The sequence below is a fragment of the Loxodonta africana genome, chromosome 11 (genome assembly GCF_030014295.1).
Source record: "Loxodonta africana isolate mLoxAfr1 chromosome 11, mLoxAfr1.hap2, whole genome shotgun sequence".
In the NCBI taxonomy this organism is placed as follows: Eukaryota; Metazoa; Chordata; class Mammalia; order Proboscidea; family Elephantidae; genus Loxodonta; species Loxodonta africana.
In genome coordinates, this window is record NC_087352.1 from 61,468,147 (window position 1) to 61,489,294 (window position 21,148).

Here is a 21,148-nt window from a genome sequence, read left to right on the forward strand (position 1 = left end):
TGCCAGAGTGATTTAGAAAAATCCACAATTGTGGAAGATATTTCTGACATGTCTTAGAAAAAAACTGTTTGTCCATGGGAAATAATCTATCTAGTTATGTACCAGATTGTTGTGTCTGGGGGTTAGATTATGCATATTTTTGTTTGATGGAGAATAATATTAAGAAACTCAATAATGGGGCTGTCATCTTATACAATGTTAAGAGAAACAAAGAAAGAAGAATGAAAGATAACAGGAAAGAAAGAGACAAGAGGAGACAGTCATATTCTTTCAGTATAGATGTCTCCCCCATTTCCTCTGCCGAAATCACAGGCATCTTGGAGAACCACATCCTTGAGCTCAACATCAACACTTTCTTAGAGCCCAGAGTTGAAAAAACTCGAAAAATTTGAGAGTTTGAAGAGATTTTAAAGACTGCAAAGCTCAACCTTTTACTGTATAGAAGAGAAAACTGAGGTCCAGAGTGAGGACCATTGGAGTTCACTCAGCAAGTGATAGGCAGTCAGCCTTATGGATGGGAAGCCCCAGTGTTTCTTGTCTTCCACTGTGGGGCCAGGCACATTAAAACCACCCAAGAATCTGTTCAAGTCAATGACCAGTGGGAGTATAGCTGTGTATGCCAGGGTCTGCAATGGAGGCTAGTGCTCACTGATGCAGAAGACGCAGAATGTCTTCATAGCCACCTTGAAATAACCTTGGGGTGGGGGTTGAACAACAACAAAGAATGGGCTCTGCTGTTCCTAGTTCTACCCTGTGCCCTTACCAGAGGCAGTGGCTCTTCTGACAAACATGTCCCCATGCCTCAAGTGGGCCTCCCTCTCCTGCACCACTGCCATGCCAACCACAAGGCCTATGTGTGCTGAAATTTACATCCCAAGCAAATGGAAGCTGCACCTGGTTAGCTTTCCGGCAAGCATCCGAAAGCACCTTTCACAGCACAGATCACAAAAGTGCTCATCATTTTAATATAAGACAATACCAAGATTTCAGTTCAACTAACATTCCCTATTTTATTGCACAAAATAAAATGCATTCTATAGTCAGCACATACTGGAAATTTGTACAATTGCAGGTCTTCAATTTTCTATGCCTCGTATATCATTTCTAAAAATAAGATAATGTTTTGGGTATAAATATGAAAGAAAGTATTCAAACATTCATGCTCTATCATTGTAAAGAGGCTTGCAGTATTGACATTGATTTGGTACTTATGATAATCTTTATTTTAGGTAGTTTTTGATTTTAAGTGGCAGGAGGTGCTCTGTGTTCTTTAAAGCTGTAATCAGAAACAGAGAAGATACTGTCAGGTATTCTCATCTCCTGATGAAAACACTTCCCTCCTTGGAACACAGCACTCCTAGAAGCCTTGAGGTCTGAATTCCACCTGCCAGAAAGTGTAGCTGCAAAGAAGCTGCCAAATTAAAATTGTGGTGGACTATTATCCCAGTGTCCTTGGGTGGCACAAACAGTTTGTGCTCAGGTGGTGAAGAAGCTGTGGCTGGCAGTTTGCACCCACTGAGAGGCATCACGGAAGAAAAGTCCTCGTGATCTGTTTCCCTATAGATTACAGCCAAGGAAACCCTATGGAGCAGTTACACTGTATCACATGGGGTCGCCATGAGTTGGGACCAACTGCATGGCACAAGACAACAACAGTTCTCCAGAAGGCTGTTCTCTGCAGACTCCCTTTGGCATGGTATCACATGCAGGGGAGCCCATAAGCTACAACTGGAAAAGGTCATACCCACAACCCCACTTTCTTCTTTTGAGTCCTATAGATACATGCCTCCAACTTTACTTATTTCGAGAACACAGCCTGAAACTCCTATACGGTGTTGATTAACTCAACCGTTCAGCACATTAAGTGGACACCTTGCTGCATACCCTCTTCCACATGGGCTAAAGTCCTGCTTCCAAAACCATGAATAAAGACACTGCATTTTAGGTTCTGGAAGATGCACCTGGCTTTAATAAACTCTTTTCTAATTGACCAGAACTCTGCTTTTGTTGCTTCTACACAGTTCTGACAATCTGAAACATGTTCCTCCCTTAAAATAATAATAATAAGGAGCCCTGGTGGTGCAACAGTTAAGTGCTCAGCTGTTAACTGAAAGGTTGGTGGTTCGAACTTACCCAGCGGCTCCATGAAAGGCCTGGCAATCTGCTCCCGTAAAGATTGTTGTACTTGTTGTGTGCTGTCCAGTCAATTCTGACTCATAACGACCCTGTAGGGCAGAGTAGAACTGCCCATATTGTAAAGATTACAGCCAAGAAAACCCTATGTTCTACTCTGTCACACAGTGTTGCTATGAGTTGAAAATTGACTGCAGCTAACAACAACAAAACAAAAAGGGAAAAAGCAAAAATTAGGAAAATAACACAAGCCCCAAGCAATACAGAGTTGGAAATTAATAGTAACAAGGAGGGTACTCACGCTCCACCTGGCTTCCCGGTGTCAGAAGGCAGGGCTGATAAAGCCTTGCTGGGCGCTATGAAAAGGAAGAGTGTTCAGGAGGAGATAGTGCTGGGTGGGAGGCACCAACCGTTTTATACTGGAACCCCACTCTGCATATCCATGGATGGCTTTCCCCTCCCACTTTGGGCACCAGAGCCAAAGCAATGCCGGTGAACTGGTCCCTAGGTTCCTGTACCTGATGTCTCTCTCTCTTCTTGACACGGTGCCAACCCCTTCTCCATCATGTCCACGGCGTCCTGGGGTCTTTGCCCAGCGATAGTCCTACTTGAGTCCATCTTTTCTTCTCCCCGCTGTTTCCTTTAGCTCCTACCCTCACCGTCAACTATTTTTGGAAAGATTTACAGCTGGAAAGGGTGAACATAACCTCACTTAAACTGTAAAACTCGGGGCAGTTTGCAGCAGAGTGGATCCTGGAGAGAAGGCCTTGCTCCTGGGCTGGAATTTTCTCCTAGCTTGATAACAGCTTCTTCACAGGTGTCAGAATCCAGTCAGATCCCCAGGGGCGTGGAGGGAAGGTGGGGAGGGGGAGATGTACACAACTTGCTTTCTGTAAGCCAGCCTGCCCTTTTCCCCAATGAGGAGAAAGCAAACATACAAATGTTCCCTTGGAACGTCTCTCTTTGCAGGTGAGAATCTCAGAACACAACTCTGCTGCCTTTTAAAAGTCAGGAGGCATTCCTACAGCAGGGGAATTTATAGCTGAGGTAAAAAAATCCCTTCCTTCCCCTGTCTGCTTAAATTTCACCTTTGTGGCTTCTTCTCTTATGGCAAGAATATAACTAACTCAGTACACGTCTATGAGCACAGAATTAAAGAAAAATCCCCAAGTAAAGCCTTGTCCGGCCGCTGCCTGGACGCTCTGATAGTCCTGGTCTGTCTTCACAAGGCGGCCCGGGTCCTCTCTGGCTCCACCCCCTGGACACTCGCCAGACCACAGGCATCCTGGTCCTCTAGGGAGGGACCAGCTCTGAGCTCCGGGAAGCCGGTCCTCCAGGTGGCCCCCTGTGATGTACGGATGTGCCTCCGGGTCCTGGGAGAGAAACCAAAGGCCCCAGGCTCATGGTTAGAGTTTTGGGGTTTGGGCAAAGTTTTTTTTCTTGGTAAAATAAGAGAAAATAAACTCTTAGGGTTACTTTGAAGAAGAAAACTGAGTCACACCCGTCTGACAGCCTGGTCTGGGAATAAAGTGAACCACATTAGTGTCTCCATGAGCTGCTAATGCAAAAGGACTACAATTCTTCACAGTAACATGACAGATAGTAAGGTAATGAGTATAATTGCTACAAATGGTTGAGCAGTCACTCTGTGTGCAGGCACTGGGCTAAGCACTTTACACACATTATTCATTTCAGCCTCACAGAAATCCTCTGAGGTAAACACCATGCCTATTTTGAAGATGATGAAACTGAGGCTCAGAGAGTTTAAATAACTCGCCCAAAGTTAAACATCAAAGTTTGTACTTTTGACCACTCTAGAAAAAACTCATTGCTATTTTTTTTTTTTTTTTAATCAAGTTGGTGCCAACTCATAGCGACCCTATAGGACAGAGTAGAATTGCCCCACAGGGTTTCCAAGAAGCGCCTGGTGGATTTGAACTGCTGGCCTTTTGGTTAGCAGCCTTAGCTCTTAAACACTACACCACCAGGGTTTCCTTGACCACTCTAGTGCCCTCCAATATTTCCAACTTCCGCCCATTGTTTGCTCTAATTAACCAATTAACTGTCAATGTGCGTTTATTGACCCAATCCTGCTCCGCCTCCACATGGCACCCATGTGCAGCCGTCTGCCTCACTGGTCCTGGTCAGGGGCTGAGTCTCAGGCCTTCTTGGTAGAACACCTCCTCCTCACCTTCCCTCCGTGGCCTCTCTCTTTGTCCCTGTAAGGCCACACCTTAAGTGCTGGTCCCTCGCAAAATACAACCTTGCATTATGGCGTGCCCAAGAGTACAAAGCCTGTGGGTTTTGGTGTCGGGCCTGAGTTTGAATCCTGACACCCCAGCTTTGTCCTTTACTAGCTGTGTGACCTTAGATATGTTGCCCTCTCTGAACCTCAGATGCCTCTCTGTCAAAATGGGGTAAGGTTACTTCCTTTATAGCATTGGGATGAGGTGTGGCGATGATGTACGTAAAGCACCATGCCTGCCTGACGTGTGGAAAAAATGCCAACAATTTGATGTCTGCCCCACTCAATCAGGGTTGGTTTGTCCCTGACAATCCCCATTTGGGTCCCTCTATCCAGCAAGAAGGGAGCTCTGGTGGCACAACAGTTAAGCACTTGAAAGGTCAGTGGTTTGAACTCACCAGTGGCTCCGAGGGGGAAAGATGTGGGTCTTGCTTGCATAAAGATTACAGCCGTGGAAACCCTATGGGGTGGTTCTACTCTGTCCTAGCGGGTCGCTACGAGTTGGAATTGACTTGATGGCAATAAGTATTCAGCTAGAAATAGAGGAAATTCTTCTTCCTGGCTTCTGCATCTGAAAAGGTGCCTTTATGAGCATGAAACAATTATTTTTAAGAGCCCTGAGCTGGGTACGTGGCTGACGCAGACCTTGTCAAGTTCTCACACTACAAGATTCCGTGAAACCAGGGGCTCCTAGTAGTCACTGCCTGGGTCAGGTCTCTGCCTCCCAGTTGCTGTGGCTTGGAGAGAGCCCCGGAGCTGGAGATCAGAGAGACAACTGGCATCCAATAATGAGAGTTCACACGTGTTATTGTTGTTGTTGTTAGGTGCCAACTCATAGCGACCCTACGTATAACAGAATGAAACACTGCCTGATCCTGCGCTATCCTTACATTGTTATGCTTGAGCCCATTGTTGCAGCCGCTGTGTCAGTCCATCTCATAGAGTGTCTTCCTCTTTGTTGCTGAAACCTCTACTTTACCAAGCATGATGTTCTTCTCCAGGGACTGATCCCTCCTGACAACATGTCCAAAGTATGTGAGACATAGTCTCGCCATCCTTGCCTCTAAGGAGCATTCTGGTTGTACTTCTTCCAAGACAGATTTGTTCATTCAAATCTGTCCGTGGTATATTTAATATTCTTTGCCAACACCATAACTCAAAGCTTTCGGTTTTTCTTCGGTCTTCCTTATTCGTAGTCTACCTTTTTCATGCATATGAGGCGATTGAAAACACGATGGCTTGGGTCAGGCACTCCTTAGTCTTCAAGGTAACATCTTTACTCTTCAACACTTTAAAAAGGTCTTTTGCAACAGATTTGCCCAATGCGATGCGTCTTTTGATTTCTTGGCTGCTGCTTCCATGGGCGTTGATTGTGGATCCAAGTAAAATGAAGTCCTCAACAATTTCAACCTTTTCTCTATTTATCATGATGTTTTTTATTGGTCCAGTCGTCAGAATTTTTGGTTGCTTCATGTTGAAATGTAATCCGTACTGAAGGCTGTGGTCTTTGATCTTCATTAGTAAGTGCTTCAAGTCCTGTTTACTTTCAGCAAGCAAGGTTGTGTCATCTGCATAACGCAGGTTGTTAATGAGCCTACCTCCAATCCTGATGCCCTGTTCTTCGTATAGTCCAGCTTCTCGGATTATTTGCTCAGCATACAGATTGAATAGGCATGGCGAAAGGATACAACCCTGACACACACCTTTCCTGACTTTAAACCATATAGTATCCCCTTTTCTGTCTGAACGACTGCCTCGATTTATGTACAGGTTCCTCATGAGCACAATTAAGTGTTCTGGAATTCCCATTCTCTGCAATGTTATCCATAATTTGTTATGATCCACACAGTCGAATACCTTTGCATAGTCAATAAAACACAGGTAAACATCCTTCTAGTATTCTCTGCTTTCAGCCAGGATCCATCTGACCTCAGCCATGATATCCCTGGTTCTGCATCCTCTTCTGAATCCGGCTTGAATTTCTGGCAGTTCCCTGTGGATACACCGCTGCAGCCGCTTTTGAATGATCTTCAGCATTAGGTGTTTCTAAACAGCCCTAACTGCACGATTCAATGACTTTTCTCAGTATCATTTATGGAGTATCATCTGCTGAGGGTTCATGCTTTAATTTTGTTTTCCTCTCCATGTCACTCCTGTGTCTTTCAAATTGCTGGGTGGTGCAAATTGTTAATGTGCTCAACCAGTAACCAAAAAGGGGGAGGTTTGAGTCTTCCCAGGGGCACCTGGAAAGAAAGGCTTGGTGATCTACTTCCAAAAAATCGAAAACCCTGTGGAGCACAGTTTTACTCTGACACAAGGAGTTGCCATGAGTTGGAGCCAACTCAATGGCAACTGGTCTTTTCTCTGTATCTTTCCCAGCCCTTCTCCTGCTCCCCCCACCTCTCCCTCTTTGTCTGCCCCTCCTCCTCTCCCTGTTCCCAATGACTTACCTTCCATCCCTCCATCTGACTATAAATCACCATTGAACACATACAGGGCTTTCCTTTCTTTTGAACTTTCTCCATGGAGTTTCTGCCTCTAGAAAGATCTCTCTCTCCTTACCCACACTTCGCCCAAACTTTCAGACTCAGCTTTTTTCCTTCTCTATTTGGATTTCCCAGCTGACTCCCGTCCGCAGTGTGTTCTTCTGAACTTGTGTTTATGTTCCTCACTGAACAAGTGATCACCACCCCCCACCCCCCAGCCTCACAACCACTCTTGTATTGTCTTATATTTTTAAAAATATTTTATGCTGCATGATCCCACCTGGACCGGAAGATACTAGAGGACAAGGTTTGTACCCAATAGTTCTCTTTATTCATAACAGGCCTCTTCCTTTCCAGAAAGATTTTGAGGCCGTTTATCAAGTATACGTAAGAGGAGATAAGGACTAGATGAAGAAATGGGGAAGAAGGGAAAGCAAAACTGTGGATAATAACATGGTTTTAATGTTTTTTGACAGTGTTCTTGCCTTGGTAGAGATTTATACGTTGTTTGACTCAGAAATTTGACTCTTTCATTTTGATTGCTGCTTGCTCTTGATTTATCTATAGGTAGCATAACTTTGCAAATAATTGCACCTCAAGCATGTGTGATTAGGCAGTGCCCACACTCAGGAATTCTACATGAGAAGGATGCCACGAGGGCTTCTCTGCATCTTGAGCAGGGCTTTCCTAAGTGGAAAAGAGAGCGCTCACTAAACACATCCTCATTCTCTTCCTACCTGCTGCTCCCCAAAAAGAGAGAAGCCAAATGGCAAGTCCTGGATAGAATGTTCCCGAGTGTGTTCTGCACTACAAAGTTTTGGCTTGTAAACAGTCAGACAAAAGGGCACCAGATGAAAGTCAAAATTCCACTGTCCCAGACGCCCCTTGCAGGCACCCTTTACGGTTGGCATTGCCCAGGTGTGGAACCAAGAGGCTTCCAGGCTTGCAGGGCGAGATTGCTCAACTCCTTGCCCAGGGACCGCGGGGATGAGTGATGGCAGGAGGCACAGAGGTGCCTTCGTTTTTAGCTCTTAAATGCAGTCATGCAATTAATCAGCTTCATTTAAGATGTGGGAGGCCTGGTGGCACAGTTGTTAAGAGCTCAGGCTGCTAACCAAAAGGTCAGCAGTTCAAATCGACCAGCAGTCCAAATTCCTTGGAAACCTTATGGGGCAGTTCTACTCTGTCCTACGGGGTCACTGTGAGTCGAAATTGACTTGGTGGAAATGAGTTTTTATTTAAGATGTGAAAGAGGCCGAACAGCTGAGAGCACCCAGAGATTGTACCTCCTGCACAAAGAAGAAAGATGAGGAAATTTCCATCTCTACCTACAACTTTCATCAGATGTTCACATGTGATCACTTCATTTCCAGCTTTTAAAGTATATTCAGGCCAGTGTAAAACCCATAATGTAGGTCTCTGGTATCTAGGGTCACACCTAAGGGTGTGTAGGTTGTGCACTGCATAAATGACCATGTCTAAGGGGCAGCATTAGCTTTCTAGACATTTGTATATTTATTGCAACAACATTTCTGCTGATGACACTGAACTGTCTTGAGGAATGGGCACGGGGGGCTTGGGGGGTCCCTTTGTATGAAGGGGCATTATTGGCTAGCATTAACCATATTGATGCTTTTGTTTCTTCAGGATTAAGAAAATAAATCAATTCCTGGTGAGGAACAATAGGGAAAAGGGCAGGAGGAGAATCTTTTCAATCTTCAGGCTAAGTTGAGGAAGAGATTAAAGAGTTGGGGAAAATGAGGATTGGGGAGTGATGTGGTTCTATTTTCCTTGGTACTCTCCTGAGGGCAATCCACAGCCCAGTGGATTATTTCCTCATTGTTAAAGGCATTGTGAAATTGGTCCCAAGCTTAGGAAATGGAGCTTTATCCCATAATTGGGCTGGGAAGAGAAGGTGAGTTGGCTTGGCACCCCCATTGTGAATGGGGCTCTCTGAGCTGGGGGCTACCAGGCTCTTGGTAGAGACCTCTGTCACCAGACATTGAGTGGGATGGGCTGAGGCTCACTCCTACCTAAGCTCTCAGAAATTAGGTTACTCACCACGGAGCTCTCTCTTGGAGAGAGCCAGCATTAATGTAGCCAAAAAGCTGCAAGGAATGGGGTAGACAGCTAAGTGAGGCTGCTTTCTGGAGCTAGAGAAAGTGGCAGTTAGCTCAGGTCCCTAACAGTTGTCCCAATTGGGTGCTTAGTGTCTTCTGTCTGTACAGTTTTGTCACTCAGCCTGGTTTAAAGAACCTTTCTTGGCTACCAAATGCTCCCTTTTACCATGTTCCTGCCTTACGCCAGTTGGCAGCCAAGAACTAGAGATTCAAAGTCTTCTCACGCTCACCGCTTCTCCCATTTCCCTTGCCTCTTCTTTTCTTACCGCTGGCATCTGCCAAAGCTGGGATCGGGGCCAAAAACTGATGGGCCTTGACAACAAATATTCAACTATCAATCTCATCCACCAACTTGAAGCTGGGCCATATTGCATGCTCAACTTCTTGAGCTGATAAACTGAGGCATTATGATTTAACTGACCACACATTCATACCAGAGCCTTAACAGTCCTCAGTATAGTGGTGTTGGCCCAATTGTGCAGGGATGTGGAGGAGAATTTCTGCATCTCTCTGACATTGTTTTCTGGTGTAAAAGAATAAACTTGACTCAGTGGTTTATCCAAAACCAAAATTAAACCCAATGCAGAAGATCTTATTTATTTTTTGACATATCTTCTACAAAAAGCCAGCAAAGCACTATAACGCCATTCTTTCTTTCCTTTGTTTGTAATTTAATTAATTTTGTTATTGCTGTTGTTTAGAATATGTACAACAAACATACAGTTTCTACATGTACAAGTCAGTAACATTGATGACATTCTTCGAGTTGTGCAACCATTCTCACTCTCCTTCTCTGAGTTGCTCTTCCTCTGTTAACATAAATTCACAACCCTCTACCTTTCCTATTTAATCTTTTGAGATGCTGTTGTCAAACTGATCCCTTATAGATAGCTCTTAAAAGAGTATTATGCTCAAGACAGACATTTTTTACTAGTTCAGCTAAATTATTGTTTGGTTTTAAGAAGACTTCAGGGGATGTTTTTGGTTTAAGATTTAAAGGTTTATCTTAGGACAATAGTTTCAGGGGTTTATCCAGCCTCTGTGGCTCCAGAAAGTCTGAAGTCTGTGAGAATTTGAAATTCTGTTCTGCATTTGCACCATTATCCTTTCTATAAAGCTTTTAAAAATAACAATTACTTAGCTCTTCTTTAAAATTAGGATGTAAAAATGGTGATGGAACTAGAAGGTCTCCTAACTAATCACGAGTTTCTGCTTCTTAATAAAAGATGGTAATTGTCAATGCTGTTGCGATGCTTGGTTGGAGAAACACCCATATTTGACTTTGTCTCCAGTTATGGAAGCAGCCAGGTTAGAACTCAGCTTCTTGGGACCAGTGGTGCCTCCTCCCAACTGATGTGGCAATTCTGGGTCTTGGGGACATAGAAATACAGGAAGTAGTAGGGTGTAGACACCCTATATTGCCCATTGCTTTATCCACTTTCCTTGCCTGTAACCTTTTTCTTACTCAGCACAGGTTATTTTTTCCCAACACCTGAATAAAGGGATGTAATTGAATAAAAAACCAAACCTGTTGCTGTCGAGTTGATATTGAGCTATATCATGTGGCCTGTGGTGGTTGGGATGGGCTCTTGAGAGAGGAGTTAGCTTCTCAATTGTCTCATCGGTTAGTGGCTAAGTCAGTGATTCTCAGTCTTGTCTGCACGGTGGAATCTCCTGAAGAGCTTTAAAAAGTGCTGAGAGTGGGTCCCCATCTGCTATGGATTTAATTTTGTCCCCCTGTACTTGTGGATGTAATACCATCTGGGAATAGGGTTAGCTTTGTCATATTAATGAGGCCATATAGTATAGGGTGTGTTTTAAGCCAATCACTTTTGAGATATAAAAAGAGCAAATTAAACACAGAAACAAGGAAGCACAAATGGGAAGATAGATGCCACACCGCATGAAGATCACTGAAGAACTGAGGAGCAGAAGCTGAAAAGAGACAAGGACCTTCTCCCAGAGCTGACAGAGCCAGTGCCCTGAATTCAGACTCCAGTCTCTTGAGTTGTGAGAAAATAAATTTTTATCCTTTAAAACCACCCACTTGTGATATTTCTGTTGCAGAAGCACCGGGAAACTAAGACACCCTCCTAGAGGGTCTGATGTATTTGGTTTATGCTGTGGGTGGGCACTGGGAGTTTAAAAGTCCTTTCACTGAGTTGAACATGCAGCCAGGGTTGACAACCACCAGACTGAACTGTCTAACCCTAATTCTTCAACCTCCCAAACAAGGGAGTGTGTCATCATGGGATCAGATGCATTTTGGAGTTTGACAGACCAGGTACAAATTCTAGCCAGTTCTACCACCCCAGGGAAAATTACTTCACCTCTCTGAGCCTTAATTCCATTATGGAATTAATGGAGATTAAAAATATCTACCTTGCCTAATGTAAAGATTAAATCAGATCCTGACCCATGATGGGCATTCAAGCCATGGTCACTTTTATTATTATTTCCCTCAAAAACAGTTCCTACCTCAGACTTTGGAGTCCCTGAGCAATGGAAACAATTATATTCTTGACCTCTAGCTGAAAGTTGGTGGTTTAAATCCACCCAGAGCTGTGTTGGAAAAAAGCACTGGCGATCTTCTTTCAAAAGGTCACAGCTTTGAAAGCCCAACGGAGCAGTTCTACTCTGCACATATGGGGTTGCCATGAGTCGGAATCTGCTGGACAGCAACTAACAAACACCACCTCTGATTTCCTTATTTCTGTCAATGATGCCATCATTATCCCAGTTCTTAGACTCAACAAATGCTTGCTGAGTGAGGAGTGGATGGTGGATCTGACCATCCTCACTCATGAAGGTGAAGTGAAGGGTTCATTTCACCCACTCCTGTTAATGTTCTCAAGTCTTGCTCCCAGATCTTCTGAGTCAAAATCAGTATTTGAATCAGATCCCCTGGGGATGTATATATACATGAAAGCAGAGCTCTGAAGCATCTCTGTCATGAGACTTGGGGAAAAAGGATGAATTCGGGTGCCTGGAGTGGCAGCAGTTTCCTAATTCCAATGCCTTGGCGAGCCCAAGTGAGTCATAGTTGTGTTCCACTGGCAGCACAGAGTGAGTGTCACACGCTGGGCCATGCCAGCCAAAGGCAGTGCTCCAGGCGAAGCCCCATCCCTTTAGACTTCATCAAGTCACTTCATCAGGTCCTCGCTCTGCTTGGTGTTCATTGCTTCACATAGGCTGGGTGCCTCATCATTAGTCACCCAGAGAGATTATCATAAGTCACAGGAGGGTGAAGCTTGCACGCAGAGGGCCAGGGCCTCCCCCAGCCCCAGGGAGGCTGGCAGTGGCTACTATTGGTCCAGCCAGAGGCCTTTGCCTCCGGCCCACTCACGGGACTGACACCCCAGCAGTGCAGGAGCAAGCCCCTGGGGGTCTTGGGAATCTTCCCCAAGCATTTCCCTGGATGGTCCCCAACCATTGATTCTCACCTTGCTCTTAGGCCTTTTTAACCCAGGGTCCCTGCAATGATATAATGCTCTCTCTTTTTTCTCTCTCTTCTGTATACTACTCCTTTGGCTGAAAATACTGTGTGGACCTCTACTTCCTATAGCTTATGTGACAATGATAGAAATACTGAATACACATTTTCAAACCACCCTTGCAATCCATTTTCTGTCCCTCTCATCCAGGGAGGGGTAGGGGAGTGTCCCTGGTTGAGAAAAGGTGAAATTTCAGACTAGGGCCTCAACCATTGACATGGATCTCCCAGTGTATTTCTCTTCTCTCACAGCATTTATGAATGTAATTAGATAATTGTGCTGCATTTGCTTTGCTGAGTTTGCCCACTAGGCTGCACTCTCCCTGAGGGCATTGTCTGGGCTGGCCTGGTTCATTACTATCGTCCCAGTTTCTGACTCAGCGTCTGGTGGATAGGGGGCCCTCAGTAACTATATGTTGAGTATATGGATGGGTGGGTGAATAAATGAATGGAAGAATGAATGGTTCTGTGAGTCTGGTGACTTGAAGGGCTGGGGCAAGTTCTTGTGCAGTACTGTGATAGGTGTGTGTCTTTGGTGTGGCAATGGGGTGGGGGTAGACTTCCCCTAAACATATCCCTCAGAGCAGGGTGCGGCATTATGACTAGGATGCCCCTGACATCCGGAACACACAGGAAGGCCCTCCTCATCAGCTCCTGAGCAGACCAGTCAGCCTTAGGCACGAAGCACACAGCTTGCTAGCCTTGCAGATCTACCCCCAGCAGCCAGAGGCTCCTCACTTGCCTCTAGGACTGCCCTGAAATTGGGCAGCATTGAGCGCGCAGCTCCAGGTGTGCAGGTTGGCCAGTTGTGGGGGCACCTGAACCACTCTGAGGGTGGGCCAAGCATCTTCAGAGCCTCCTTGGTGGAGTCCCAATCCTAGATGCCCAACCCAGGCTTCAGCTGAACTCCCAAGGATAGCTGTGGGATGTGGCCAGCTCTTCCACAGGGAGGGGTGGCCCCTTTGCATCCCAGGTCCTAGGCTGTAAACACGTGATGCCTTGCCCACATCCCTGCCCTCCCACTGCCCTGTTTCCCAGCATCTTCTCTATAGCTGTGGGCCATGCTGTGTCATTGGTCCATCGCCACTTTCCCATCCTGCTGTGTATCTAGGTAAGTTCTCAGGACTCTAGGGGATGGCATAAGATGTGAGATAGCTCTCACATCCTGGCATACCAATAGACACAAAGGATCACTAATATCAGAGTCAAGGCTGTATATGATTACTTGTTGTGTTATGGACAGAATGGCACTTTTTCTTTACTGCCGAGGGATTTGCATCAATGTCAGGCTGGAAGGGGTCCTATCACACATTCTCCAGTGGAGGGACACGGTGCCAGCCAAGTTTGATCAAGAGTGGCTAGATTTTATTTTTTGCAGCTGCTGTTGAGTCAACTCTGACTCATAGCGACCCTACGTGTGTTGGAGTAGAACTGTGCTCCATATGGTTTTCAGTGGATGATTTTTTTGAAGTAGATTGCCAGGCCTTTCTTCTGAGGTGCCTCTGCGTGGGTTTGAAACACCAGCCTTTCAGTCTGCTGCATGTGTTTACCATTTGTCCCACTCTGTCAGATTTTAAGGCTCTCTTAAATTATACAAGGCGCTGTGCGATTTAACTGCTAAATTGTGGGCACAAGTGACTTAAGCTAAAAGTTTGGATAATAGCGGTAGTGCCTGGAATAGCCAGAGAGAGCTTTACTGAAGATAAAGGCCTAATAAGGCCCTTGAAATGGGAGTACTTCCAATGGGAGTAGAATTTACAGAAGGCAGGAAAAGAGAGAACGGCCTTCCAGGCAGAGACTTGAATATCAGCCGAGAGAAGCGTGGCCTGTTTGTGGGTCTGCGAACCGCCTTGTGCCTGGACGGAGGGTGAGCCATGAGTCATGGGTAGTGTGTCCAGCCCCCACCCAGACCTACAAGGAGAGCCGTGGCCGTTACATTAGCCTAAGTCATCAGAACTCACAGGTCACTTTGACATCTCTTTCCTTATGTGCTCCAATACTACAACCAGTCACTGAGTCCCTACCAATGGATTCAGCATCAAATAAAGAATAAACCAGTTGCCGACAAGTTGGCTCTGACTCATGGTGTTCCCATGTCTTAGAGGAGAACTGTGCTCTGTAGCGTTTTCAAAGGCTGACTTTTCAGAAGTAGATCACCAGGCTTCTGGGTGGACTCGAACCTCCGACCTTTCAGTTAGCAGCTGTGCATTAACTGTTTGCGCCGCCCAGAGGCTCGCAAATAAAATACAGATAAGAAAAATACTACGTTATGAAAGAAAAGATGGAACTATGAACATCTGTGGCCATTTAAAATAGCAAAAATTATGCTCCAAGTTGTATAACGGGGGCAGAAATGTGGATCCACTACGTGTGGACCTGACTGCATTGGCATCCTTGTGTACATTTAATAACCATTGAAACTGAAAGCAAACATTAAACACACAGCAGTTTTATTTGCCTTCTTAAAATCTGGGAGGATTTTAAGCTGAGCGGAATTGGGGCTGCTCTCTAGTTTCTATCCTTTTCTGTGATTGACTATAATGATGGGAGGTTTCAATAAATTTTTATGGGTCAAGCGCCACTGCAAATGTGGCAGAAGCTCCATAGCTGTAGTTGATGAGAAAGTTTCTCTCACTAAGAGGCAGTTTTAAAAGCTGGGCAGACCTAATAAAAACAAATGTAGAACAAATAAGTATGTAATGTATCTGAAAGCTTGGTGCTTAGAACGTACCCAGCCGCTCTGTGGGAGAAAGACCTGGAGCTCTGTTCCTATAAGGCTTACAGCTGAGAAAACATATGGGGCAGTTGTACTCTGTCACAAGGAGGTTGCTGTGAGTCCACATTGGTTAGATGACACCCAACCACAAAAACAATGTGTGTGGATGTGTTTAGATAAACAGATAATATAAATATATATAGGAAAGTAGGAAGAATAAACACCAGAATATTAAAGGTAGTAATTGCATAGTTGCAGAAGTATGGGTGATTGTTTTCTTCTTTAAACTTCCCTGCAATTTTCAAGTTTCCATGGTTATTGTGCATTAATCTTATGAAAACATAAAAGTTATACTTAAAAAACAAAAACGCACAAAACAGCAATAACAACAACAGAAGCAGGGCTGACTTGAGGTTTCTCTTTGTTTAATATTCTAAGCTCTGCCTGCTTTCAGACCAAATAGAGGCCACCGACAAATAAGAAGTGACTGTTGTCACTTTAGAAAGCCATGACAACATCTGCCAAGTCTTTAAGATTTTTTTAAAGGTTCTTTAAGACTCGGGGCTCCGCCAAGAACGAGGGCATTGGCACCGGCTGGCTGGATTCTGCCAGCACTAACTGTCTCCAGCGTGGTGGTTTCTTACAGAACTGCTAACAAAGAAGACAGTTTTCCCGCCAGACAAGCTGCTGTGGGAGACTTACAGGAAGAGGGATTACGGGGTTGGAACAGGACACATGGGAATGACAAAGGCAGCATTGAGGCTTGGGGGAAAGGTGGGGTCAGCCTGGTCAGTGGCCAGGTCCCTAGAGACTGTCAAAAGCCAGACAAACAGATGTGAATGTGTTGCCGTGGAGTCAGTTCCTACACATGTGCTCCACAGAGTTTTCTTGGCTGTAATCTTAATGGAAGCAGACAGCAGGCCCGTCTCCTGCAGTGCCGCTGGGTGGGTTTGAACCGCCAGCCTTCAGGTTAGCAACTGATTGCAAACCACTTGCACCACCCAGGGACCTCAAACAAATACACCTCTGAAGTAACTGGAAATCAGGAGTGATTGTATTTTGTGGACAGAATAGTGTGATGACGGAAGCCACATTTAGGGGGCTTACGTGGGAGCATCCACAGGGGTCCTGAAGGCGAAAGCCTGGGAGGATTGGCATGAGCTAACAGTACCTGCAGCAGGGCAGAAGCAAGGGGAAAATGAGTTGCCATTGAGTCAACTTCAACTCATGGCAATCCCATGTGTGTCAGAGTAGATCTGTGCTCCATAGAATTTTCAGTGGCTGTTTTTTTTGGATGTAGACTGCCAGGCCTTTCTTCCAAGGCACTTCCGGGTAGACTTGAACCTCTAACCTTTCAGCTAGCAGAGGAGCACGTTGACCATTTGCACGACCCAGGGACTCCAGCAAGGGAAAAGGGCTGCACATATGAGATACTTTGGGAGAAAAGGAGACACTGAGGGGCATGGATGAAAAAAGGATAAATCTAAAATTGCAGCAAGTGTTGATGAAGCGGTGTTGGCACTGGAACTCACATATGCTGCTGGTGGAAGTGTAAATGGACACAAGAGTGTTGGAGAGCTGCCTGGCGGTATCCGTGAGAGCAGATAGCTGCATCCCCTAAGGCTTAGCAGTTCCCTTCTAGGAGTGTGCATCACAGAAACGCTACGTATATCTTCACCCAAAGACGTGTGCGACAAAGGTCAGTAGCCCAAACTGGGAAACCACCTGTCTGCCAACAGTAGAGTGGATACATAAACGATGGCTTATTTGCACAGCAATAGAATGAATGACCTACAACTCTGTGCAATGGCACGAATGGATCTCACAAACAACACTGAGCAAAGGAACCAGGCACCAGCTGGATGAACCTTGAAAACGTTATGCTGAGTGAAGTAAGTCAGACACAAAAGGATAAATACTGTATGAGATATCTACAAGAGGCGAATGCATAGAGACCAAAGTTTATTAACTGCTGCCAGCGGTAGATGGGAGTGTGAGTGTGTGAAACGGTAGCGATGGCTTAAGTTATCGTTAGGTGGCGTCGAGTTGATTTTGACTTACAACTACCCCATGTGACTGTAGAACTGCCTTATGGGGTTTTCTAGGCTGTCATCTTTACAGGAGCAGATCAGCAGATCTTTCTCCTGCGGAGCCGCTGGGTGAGTTCTAACCACCAACCTTTTGATTAACAACAGAGCGCTTAACTCTTATGCAACGAGGGCTTCTTAACGGACCCTGAGTGTCTGTCAAGAGTGCTGGAAAATGTGGAAATGGATAGTGGTGATAGTTGTACAACGTGGTGAACATAATTAATGTCATTGAACTGTGCACATAGAAGTGTTGAAATGTCAAATGTTTTGCATATATAGTTACCACACACACGTACAAAATCAGGCACAAAAGAGAACGGGCTGTGTAACTCCATTTATACAAGGTTCAAAAACCAGCTAAACTGTTGGAAGTCAAGATAGTAATCACCTTGAAAAGGGTAGTGACTGGAAAGGGGCATAAGGGGGGCTTGTAGGGTGCCATTTCTTGACCTGGACGCTGGTTACATGGTGGGTCAGTTTGTGAAAAATTGATCAGGCTGTACACTTGTAATGTAAGTCTCGGAGTCTGTGGCTGGTGCGAACGGTTAATATTCTTGACTGACAACCAACAGGTTGGAGGTTGGAGTCCACCCGGAGGTGCCTTGAAAGAAAGGCCTGGCGATCTACTTCTGAAAAATCATCCATTAAAACCCCCATGGAGCACAGTTCTGCTCTGACATGCTTGGAGTTGCCAGGAGTCAGAGTTGACTCCCTGGCAGCTGGCAACAATGTTAGTCTCTTATATTTCAATAAGAATTTAAACCCACGACCGTATGATTTCAACACTGGGTGCCTGAGAGGTGCCTCAGTGGCAGGAAGGCAACTGGGAGCCTGTTTGGGACACTGAATTTGAGATGTCTGGACAGCTGGGTCGCAATGCCTGGGGTGCAGTTGGAGATGTGGGACCCTGGTCTGGGGAGGACTCCAGGCTGGAGGCAGTGATTTGGGAACTGTCTACGCAGAAGTGACAGGGAAGAGAGCAAGGGTCTGTGTCCCGAGGCAGGTAGGGGAGCAGGTAGAACCTGTGTTGGGCCTTGTTAGAAGGGAGGAGAGGCTGAGGCTGAGCAGAGCCTCTCATGGGAAGCTTACTTAACACTTCCCTGCTTCAGGCCCTTCTGCTTGGTTGTGCTAGCTGTGATTTCTGCCTTTCAGGCCTACATTTTGGTGGTGGTAGGAGAGGGAACACATTTGTTAGGCCCTTCAGGTGACACCATCTTTCTTCTAAAAGATAAACAGGGTTGTTGGGGGCAAACAGTCCAAGGCCCTGGGCTGGTGTGTGGGAGATGGGGCCCAGGCCAGCCTTCCACCTCCAGGGGTGCCAGCAGCAGGGTGTGGAGAGGCCTGTGGAGGTGGGCTGACCTGCGGAAGGGCCTTGAAGGACAGCCTGAGGGGCGTGGGTACGAGCTGCCAGCACCCTGTGCTTCAGGAGCAGGGCCTCTCGAGATAAAGGGAACATGCTGGAATCCATACACACACACAGCAGTGACATGGGGCTGTTGTCCGTCATCCCGTCTGGGCCGCTGGGCTCCTGCTTTTCCTGTAAGCACGTGGGGTCAGAAGGTCAGTGTGCCATCCCATACACCTCCGTAATGTTAGGGCCTGGGGTGGTGTGTCAATACCAGAGCCAGTACATTTCCTCTCATGGAAAATACCAAGACAGAAGGGACTACCACACACCACATGAAACACCAAGGCATCTGCAGAAATGCAGAAGAAAAAATGCATACCAATATATCTCAGCCACACACACACACGCACGCACGCACGTACGCACGCACACACAGAGCAAGGTATTAATTCCTTGTGAAACTTAAGCTAAGCACTCATTAGACAACTAATAAGTGCTTATCTTGGCAGCTGTGCACTCCCATGTGATTCGATGTCCTTTTGAGGATCAGTGATTGGGGACAGGGAGGAGACTGGGAGATCACGTGCTGGGAGTGGAGACTCTGCCATATGAATGGAGAGCAAGGAGCAAGACTTCAGCACGGCTTTTGGAGTTGCTCTGGAGCCCTCTGGTGACAATTTGAAGGTACTGTATGCCAAAGAGCGCTCATGGTGCCAGAGTTCAGTGGCTATATTGTGTCAACACGTGAAAGGTGAAAAAAGTGGGCAGTGGAGACAGGGAAGTGAGGAGAAGAAGGTGCAGGAAGAACCATCTTAGTCCTAGCTAACTGTCAGCTTCTGCCCCCATCCTTTTAGAGATGACTCAATCCAAGGTTGTTCTCCAATGTTGGTCTGCACAAGAATCACCCAGGAGCTTGAGTGTAGAATCTGGGCTCCAGCCCCAGATTTTTGCCTATGAGGTCTGAAGGGGCCCCAGGGATCTACATTTTTAATCATTCCCAAGTGTTTCTGATGCAGGTGGTTTCTGGACTACATTAAAAAAAAAAAAGAAAAAACTCACTGTTTAACAGTTAGGTTCTTTAAAAAGCGGCTCTTACATCCAATTTCCAAAGGAACCCAGAAAAGTCTACAGGTTACTGTCTTATTTCTGCCCTGCCCTGGTTAAAGATAATAGAGACAACTCTACAAGACACGCAGACCCCAACCATTTTGGTGGCCTAATTCCCAAGGAGCAAAGTTAAAACAATCCAAAAGTATTCAAATTAAGAGGTCTATCCCCCTGAGAGAGTCCCTGGGTGATGCAAACAGTTAACAAGTGTGGCTGCTAACCCAAAGTTTGGTAGTTTGAACTCACTGAGAGGTGCCTCAGAAGACAGCCCTGGCGATCTGCTTCTGAAAGACCACAGCCTTGAAAACCCTATGCAACAGTTCTACTCGGCACACATGGGATCACCATGAGTTTGAATTGACTTGACAGAAACATTCAATCTGTATGCTGAGCAAATAATCTGAGAAGTTGGATTCTGTGAAGAACAGGGCATTAGAATTGGAGGAAGACTCATTAACGACCTGCATTATGCAGATAACACAACCTTCATTGCTGAAAGTGAAGAGGACTTGAAGCACTTACTGATGAATATCAAAGACCACAGCCTTCAGTATGGATTACAAAGCAATGTAAAGAAAACGAAAATCCTCACAACAGGATCAATAAACATCACGATAAACGGAGAAAAGATTGAAGTTGCCGAGGATTTCATTTTACTTGGATCCACAATCAACACCCATGGAAGCAGCAGTCAAAAGATCAAAAGATGCATTGCATTGGGCAAATCTGCTGCAAAGGACCTCTTTAAAGTGTTGAAAAGACTAAGCGTGCCTGGCCCAAGCCATGGTGTTTTCAATTGCATCATATGCGTGTGAAAGCTGGACAATGAATAAGGAAGACTGAAGAAGAATTGATGCCTTTGAATTATGCTGTTGGCAAAAAATATTAAATATACCATGGACTGCCAAAAGAATGAAAAATCTGTATTGGAAAAGTACAACCAGAATGCTCCTTAGAAGCAAGGATGGTGAGACTATGTCTCACATAGTTTGGACAAGTTATCAGGAGGAAGCGGTCCCTGGAGAAGGACATCATGCTTGGTAAAGTAGAGAGTCAGTAAAAAGAGGAAGACCCTCAGTGAGATGGATTGACACAGTGGCTGCAACAATGCGTTCAAGCATAACAACAATCATGAGGATGGTACAGAACTGGGTGGTGTTTCGATCTGTTGTACATACAGCTGCTATAGGTCAGAACTGACTTAACTGTACCTAACAACAACACCACAAACAACAACGTATACACAGTAGTCAGGAACTAAATTCTAAGCTTCTTGAGACCAGAGGTTATAGTGTGTTTGCTCCTATCATATTAGTCAGCATGATTCTAGGCACCTAGTAATCACTTATGTCAATGCTTGCTCAAAGCCAGACTGAGCTGGCTTGCTTTCTATGCTTCTATAGTGAGTGG

At 45.5% G+C, this 21,148-nt stretch overlaps 1 protein-coding gene across 5 annotated transcripts in view; it reads right to left on the reverse strand.

The window, feature by feature from the left end:
- SLC14A1 (solute carrier family 14 member 1 (Kidd blood group)) overlaps positions 1 to 21,148 on the reverse strand; it is a 59,428-nt gene that overhangs the window by 28,254 nt on the left and 10,026 nt on the right. The window contains exon 1 of one of the 5 annotated variants that reach the window (XM_010586748.3): positions 2,435 to 7,058. The exons of 2 other annotated variants lie outside the window; for them this stretch is intronic. The gene's annotated coding sequence lies outside the window, so the exon portion shown is untranslated. Of the gene's footprint in view, positions 1 to 2,434; positions 7,059 to 21,148 lie in introns of those variants that run through there. 2 more of the 5 variants (XM_010586747.3, XM_010586746.3) reach the window with 2 other exon arrangements.